The 7,167-nt window shown below is 54.0% G+C and overlaps 1 protein-coding gene across 2 annotated transcripts in view; it reads left to right on the top strand.

Annotated features, from left to right (window-relative positions):
- Positions 1–1,917: 1,917 nt before the first annotated feature.
- LOC138356522 (zinc finger protein 271-like) overlaps positions 1,918–7,167 on the top strand; it is a 111,029-nt gene continuing 105,779 nt past the window's right edge. For both annotated transcript variants that reach the window (XM_069312683.1, XM_069312684.1), the window contains exon 1: positions 1,918–2,123. The gene's annotated coding sequence lies outside the window, so the exon portion shown is untranslated. The remainder of the gene's footprint in view (positions 2,124–7,167) is intronic.

The following is a 7,167-nucleotide window of genomic DNA, read 5'->3' as shown; positions in this document are numbered from 1 at the left end:
ATGGTGTGGAACTGAGCCGTGTACAGAAGTACAAGTATCTGGGCATGTATGTTGGATACACATAGCCCGTCTGCATCCTCTAAAAGCACTGGCTTTTTCTGGTAAAGGTGTTGGGGTACCTATCTTGCGGATGTTATACATAAGCACTGTTCGATCCCTGATAGACTACGCAGCACCCGTATTGTCTTACACAGGCCAAGGCAGAATTAAAAAAATAGAGCTGATACAGAACGAGGCTATGAGGATTATTCTTGGATGTCAAAGAAATGCAATGATTGAAATAATGAGAATGGAATTAAATTTACAGAGTGTGTGTGATAGAGTCCGTGACATTAACACTAGAGTATCTATTCGTTTCATGCGGAGAAAAGGAGGGGATAAGCTGTTTGAGAGCGTTCAGACCTGCTTGAGTGACGTACACACTTCCAGGAAACTGAGGGAGACACGCTATACGAGAGGATTAGCTCATGACCTCAGGGAATACGACGTACTTGACTGCTGTAAACCCTCTCGACAGTGTAATATGTCTGCTCCCTGGAAAGTACAGAAAATAGACGTCGAAATTGTACCCCTCAAGGTGAAAAAGATTCATCATGAACCGGGACAATTACGGTGTTTGTATGGAAGCATGATATCTCGGTTACCAAGAGGCAACAGTTTACATGTATATTGCGACGGGTCGGTGGCGGAGGATGGCAGGGCAGGGTGTGGTGTCCTAATAAGGGATTATACGGAGTTTGGGACTGTGGACAGGATAATTGAACTCCGGCTTAGTAATTATATATCATCCACACAAGCTGAACTGCAGGCCATTCTGGCGTGTTTGGAGGAAGTACGTCATGACGACAAAAATGTTTTTGTATTTGTCGATAGCCGAGGAGCACTGGAGTCCTTAAACAGTCGAAACCCAGTCTTCATGTCTATAGTGGAGGACTGTAAGAGAAGAATAACTGAGATACAGCTGAAAGGTTATAGTGTGAAATTCATGTGGATTCCATCTCATGTTGGAATAGTGCTCAACGAGGTGGCGGATGACTTGGCCAAACGTGCCACATCAAAACCACAAGTTGACATTGAATGTGAATTCACAATGAGACAAATAAGAAGCAAAATCAGAAATATTCAGGCACAGGCGGGAGTGGAGAGGAGAGAGATAATGTATGAGAGTAGTCAAACCATGCAACACTACATGTATGTGAGTCAAAACACCCATTTCACTTATGGTAAAAGGAGAAATGCTTGGAGTGACTCTGTGTACATGCGGCTCAGGCTTGGGTACAAATATTACTGGGAATATGGGATAGATGTTCATGGTAATGACACGAAGTGTAAACTATGTGGTATGTTAAGGTCTCACACCCTTGCCCATTATATTCTTGATTGTCCGTTGATTAATGTATATAGAAACACTGAGATAAGGACTGTTCCTGAACAAATAGCCTGGATGTGTCACAACGGAAAGGTTGATGATATTCTTGAGAGATATAAGAATTTTGCACCAAGATTGTAATATTTTGTTGAATTATCTGCAGGTGTCTTGCAAATTGTCTATACAGTATACCTAGGTCATAAAAGTATTTGTGTGTACGTCTGATACCATACTACTTGTGAAGGAGGAAATGTATATTTTTACCTCTCAGAATGTTTGGTAATGTGTTTATTTGTGATGTGTGTCTATGTATATATTAACACGTTGTACTGAATGGGGTGAGAATAGCTTGAGCTACCTCATCCCTTTGTGTGTATTTTACCTCAATAAACTTATTTCAATTTCAATTTCAACTCATCAGCTCTAGCATGAGAAGGAGATCATATGAAATGGACTCTGTAACGCCAACTAATATGAGTAATGCATACAATTAGGGGGATCCAAGACAAGCAACCATAGAAAACGTGAAGGTTGCGAGACATGGAAGAGAAGCGACGGTCCGAGAGCCTCGCGCCAAACAACAACCACAGCCATCACGGCCGGGTTCAGACATCTCTCTCAAGACTCCTGCAGTCGTCAACAGGGGAAACACCTTCCACCAACCATAAAGAACATATTGTCCGGGTGTGATTTGTCTCGCGTCCACGTCATCATAACGTACACGCCGTTATCGGCGTTCTTCTCACACCACAAGGTAACAACTTTTATCATAGACCTCCTTTACCCTACAGGTGACTTACAAGACTATGCCCTACAGTCTGCTCACTTTGTACAGTCGGCCCTACCTTGCATAGTCGGCCCCACCTTGCACAGTCGGCCTCTCCTTGCACAGTCGGCCTCTCCTTGCACAGTCGGCCCCACCTTGCACAGTCGGCCCCACCTTGCACAGTCGGCCCCACCTTGCACAGTCGGCCCACTTTCCACAGTCGGCCCACCTTCCACAGTCGACCTGACCTTGCACAGTCGGCCCCCCCTTGCACAGTTGGCCCCCCTTGCACAGTCGGCCCACTTTGCACAGTCGGCCCACCTTCCACAGTCGGCCCACCTTCCACAGTCGGCCCCACCTTGCACAGTCGGCCCCACCTTGCACAGTCGGCCCCACCTTGCACAGTCGGCCCACTTTCCACAGTCGGCCCACCTTCCACAGTCGGCCCACCTTCCACAGTCAGCCCACCTTCCACAGTCGACCCCACCTTGCACAGTCGGCCCCCCCCTTGCACAGTCGGCCCCCCTTGCACAGTCGGCCTCTCCTTGCACAGTCGGCCTCTCCTTGCACAGTCGGCCCCACCTTGCACAGTCGGCCCCACCTTGCACAGTCGGCCCCACCTTGCACAGTCGGCCCCACCTTGCACAGTCGGCCTCACCTTGCACAGTCGGCCCCACCTTGCACAGTCGGCCCCACCTTGCACAGTCGGCCCCACCTTGCACAGTCGGCCCACCTTGCACAGTCGGCCCACCTTGCACAGTCGGCCCACCTTGCACAGTCGGCCCCCCCTTGCACAGTCGGCCCCCCCTTGCACAGTCGGCCCCCCTTGCACAGTCGGCCCACTTTGCACAGTCGGCCCACCTTCCACAGTCGGCCCACCTTTCACAGTCGCCCCCACCTTGCACAGTCGGCCCACCTTTCACAGGCGCCCCCACCTTGCACAGTCGGCCCACCTTGCACAGTCGGCCCCACCTTGCACAGTCGGCCCCACCTTGCACAGTCGGCCCCACCTTGCACAGTCGGCCCCACCTTGCACAGTCGGCCCCACCTTGCACAGTCGGCCCCCCCATGCACAGTCGGCCCCCCCTTGCACAGTCGGCCCCCCCTTGCACAGTCGGCCCCCCCTTGCACAGTCGGCCCCCCCTTGCACAGTCGGCTCCCCCTTGCACAGTCGGCCCCCCCTTGCACAGTCGGCCCCCCCTTGCACAGTCGGGCCCCCCTTGCACAGTCGGCCCCCCCTTGCACAGTCGGCCCCCCCCTTGCACAGTCGGCCCCCCCTTGCACAGTCGGCCCCCCCTTGCACAGTCGGCCCCCCCTTGCACAGTCGGCCCCCCCTTGCACAGTCGGCCCCCCCTTGCACAGTGGGCCCCCCCTTGCACAGTCGGCCCCCCCTTGCACAGTCGGCCCCCCCTTGCACAGTGGGCCCCCCCTTGCACAGTCGGCCCCCCCTTGCACAGTCGGCCCCCCTTGCACAGTCGGCCTCTCCTTGCACAGTCGGCCTCTCCTTGCACAGTCGGCCCCACCTTGCACAGTCGGCCCCACCTTGCACAGTCGGCCCCACCTTGCACAGTCGGCCCCACCTTGCACAGTCGGCCCCACCTTGCACAGTCGGCCTCACCTTGCACAGTCGGCCCCACCTTGCACAGTCGGCCCCACCTTGCACAGTCGGCCCCACCTTGCACAGTCGGCCCCACCTTGCACAGTCGGCCCCACCTTGCACAGTCGGCCCACCTTGCACAGTCGGCCCACCTTGCACAGTCGGCCCACCTTGCACAGTCGGCCCCCCCTTGCACAGTCGGCCCCCCCTTGCACAGTCGGCCCCCCCTTGCACAGTCGGCCCCCCTTGCACAGTCGGCCCACCTTCCACAGTCGGCCCACCTTTCACAGTCGCCCCCACCTTGCACAGTCGGCCCACCTTTCACAGGCGCCCCCACCTTGCACAGTCGGCCCACCTTGCACAGTCGGCCCCACCTTTCACAGTCGGCCCCACCTTGCACAGTCGGCCCCACCTTGCACAGTCGGCCCCACCTTGCACAGTCGGCCCCACCTTGCACAGTCGGCCCCACCTTGCACAGTCGGCCCCCCCTTGCACAGTCGGCCCCCCCTTGCACAGTCGGCCCCCCCTTGCACAGTCGGCCCCCCCTTGCACAGTCGGCCCCCCCTTGCACAGTCGGCCCCCCCTTGCACAGTCGGCCCCCCCTTGCACAGTCGGCCCCCCCTTGCACAGTCGGCCCCCCCTTGCACAGTCGGCCCCCCCTTGCACAGTCGGCCCCCCCTTGCACAGTCGGCCCCCCCTTGCACAGTCGGCCCCCCCCTTGCACAGTCGGCCCCCCCTTGCACAGTCGGCCCCCCCTTGCACAGTCGGCCCCCCCTTGCACAGTCGGCCCCCCCTTGCACAGTCGGCCCCCCCTTGCACAGTCGGCCCCCCCTTGCACAGTCGGCCCCCCCTTGCACAGTCGGCCCCCCCTTGCACAGTCGGCCCCCCCTTGCACAGTCGGCCCCCCCTTGCACAGTCGGCCCCCCCTTGCACAGTCGGCCCCCCCTTGCACAGTCGGCCCCCCCTTGCACAGTCGGCCCCCCCTTGCACAGTCGGCCCCCCCTTGCACAGTCGGCCCCCCCTTGCACAGTCGGCCCCCCCTTGCACAGTCGGCCCCCCCTTGCACAGTCGGCCCCCCCTTGCACAGTCGGCCCCCCCTTGCACAGTCGGCCCCCCCTTGCACAGTGGGCCCCCCCTTGCACAGTCGGCCCCCCCTTGCACAGTCGGCCCCCCCCTTGCACAGTCGGCCCCCCCTTGCACAGTCGGCCCCCCCTTGCACAGTCGGCCCCCCCTTGCACAGTCGGCCCCCCCTTGCACAGTCGGCCCCCCCTTGCACAGTCGGCCCCCCCTTGCACAGTCGGCCCCCCCTTGCACAGTCGGCCCCCCCTTGCACAGTCGGCCCCCCCTTGCACAGTCGGCCCCCCCTTGCACAGTCGGCCCCCCCTTGCACAGTCGGCCCCCCCTTGCACAGTCGGCCCCCCCTTGCACAGTCGGCCCCCCCTTGCACAGTCGGCCCCCCCTTGCACAGTCGGCCCCCCCCCTTGCACAGTCGGCCCCCCCTTGCACAGTCGGCCCCCCCTTGCACAGTCGGCCCCCCCTTGCACAGTCGGCCCCCCCTTGCACAGTCGGCCCCCCTTGCACAGTCGGCCCCCCCTTGCACAGTCGGCCCCCCCTTGCACAGTCGGCCCCCCCTTGCACAGTCGGCCCCCCCTTGCACAGTCGGCCCCCCCTTGCACAGTCGGCCCCCCCTTGCACAGTCGGCCCCACCTTGCACAGTCGGCCCCACCTTGCACAGTCGGCTCCACCTTGCACAGTCGGCCCCACCTTGCACAGTCCGGCCCCACCTTGCACAGTCCGGCCCCACCTTGCACAGTCCAGCCCACCTTGCACAGTCGGCCCCACCTTGCACAGTCAGCCCCACCTTGCACAGTCAACCCATGTTAGGTATGTTTTAATATCCATTGGTGAACAGTCATGTATATAGTTCACATGTTAGACTGGCCTAGGTTTAGGTTGCTTAAGGATACCGTACCTTTGTAAGGTTGGGTAAAGGTAAGGTTGGGTAAGGTTTAGGTTGGGTAAGGTTTAGATGGGGTAAGGTTTAGGTTGGGTAAGGTTTAGATGGGGTAAGGTTTAGGTTGGGTAAGGATTAGGTTGGGTAAGGATTAGGTTTGGTAAAGATTAGGTTGGGTAAGGTTTAGGTTTTGTAAGGTTTGTTAAGGTATCTCTGAAACTAGAGTTTCAACTTATTGGCTTCTAAAATTCCAGTTTTTGACCACTTCTCACTATTTTGACATCTTGTGTGCTCAGCTGTCTGTTCTACAATCCCTTCAGAATGGATTTTTCATAAACTTTATACATATGGTGTTATAATTTTTTTTGGTCTAAATTTGCCGCATATTTCAAATGCCATCATGACGATTTTTTTACAGTAAACTATACTGAAAACCTATCTTCTAATTTGATGAAAATTAAGGTCATATGCTATTCTGAGAGAATAATTACACCAAATATACAATTGGTGATAGTTTATATTTTTTATTCTGATTTGAAAATCTTAAGTTTTCAATATTCAATTTTAACATTAATTTTGATTCTCTTGTTTTTTAAGTTAAGTTGTAATCATTTAGACAAAGTTGGAACATTTATCTAGTTGATTATGCACAAAAAATTGGAAAGTGTTTGTGTAAGTTTTAAAAACTTGTCATGTCAAATCGTATATGTGTGTTTTGTGCGGTTTAATGGTTAAAATATGACACCCGTGGTGTGCCAAAAACAAATTCTTTGTATTTTTTGTTCTTTTTATATTGTTAAATTACTGTCTCTGATCACGGGGAAACTAAAAAACAATATTGTATGTGACATACTTTAGCTGTGATGGAGCTGAGAAGTTGATCAAATTACATATGGGCGCTGAGCTATGAAGCTCTCGGGGTCACTCGACCCCGCCACCCCGTGGGGCGGCAGTTGCCGCAAATATAATTTTTAAACATTATTTCTATGTTTCTTATTTGTTTCGTCTGTGTTTTTTGCTGTAATATTAAGTGTGTAATTTGTGGAATTTATATAGTTCAATGTGTGGAACATCTCAATGCTCAAAATTATGGGGCTCATATATGTCACATGTATATTATATTCTACGAACAATCAAACAGTGTTTTTGCTGTTATTACACTACATACACACTCACGTTGTATATACCTATCTAGATATGCATTCACCATAACGAACCACTAAGTTGGTATGGTGAGGCCAAACAACAAGAGTGGCTGCCACACACCATTTATCAGATGTCACCTCCCTCCTTCCTTCAACACCTCTCACTTGGCAACATTCCTCCTCCCACCATATTGTTATTACTGGTATTACACTATATACACATGTTATATATAAGTATCTACCTGTTTTGTTCACCATAATTGTACAACTAAGCTGGTATGATGTCTAAACAGCATTGTGGCCACCCTACATAACATTACAAGTCACACACACCAG

Source organism: Procambarus clarkii, chromosome 73, assembly GCF_040958095.1.
Source record: "Procambarus clarkii isolate CNS0578487 chromosome 73, FALCON_Pclarkii_2.0, whole genome shotgun sequence".
NCBI classification, from domain to species: Eukaryota; Metazoa; Arthropoda; class Malacostraca; order Decapoda; family Cambaridae; genus Procambarus; species Procambarus clarkii.
Note: the sequence above shows the minus strand (reverse complement) of the source record. Positions and strands in the feature narration are given on the sequence as shown.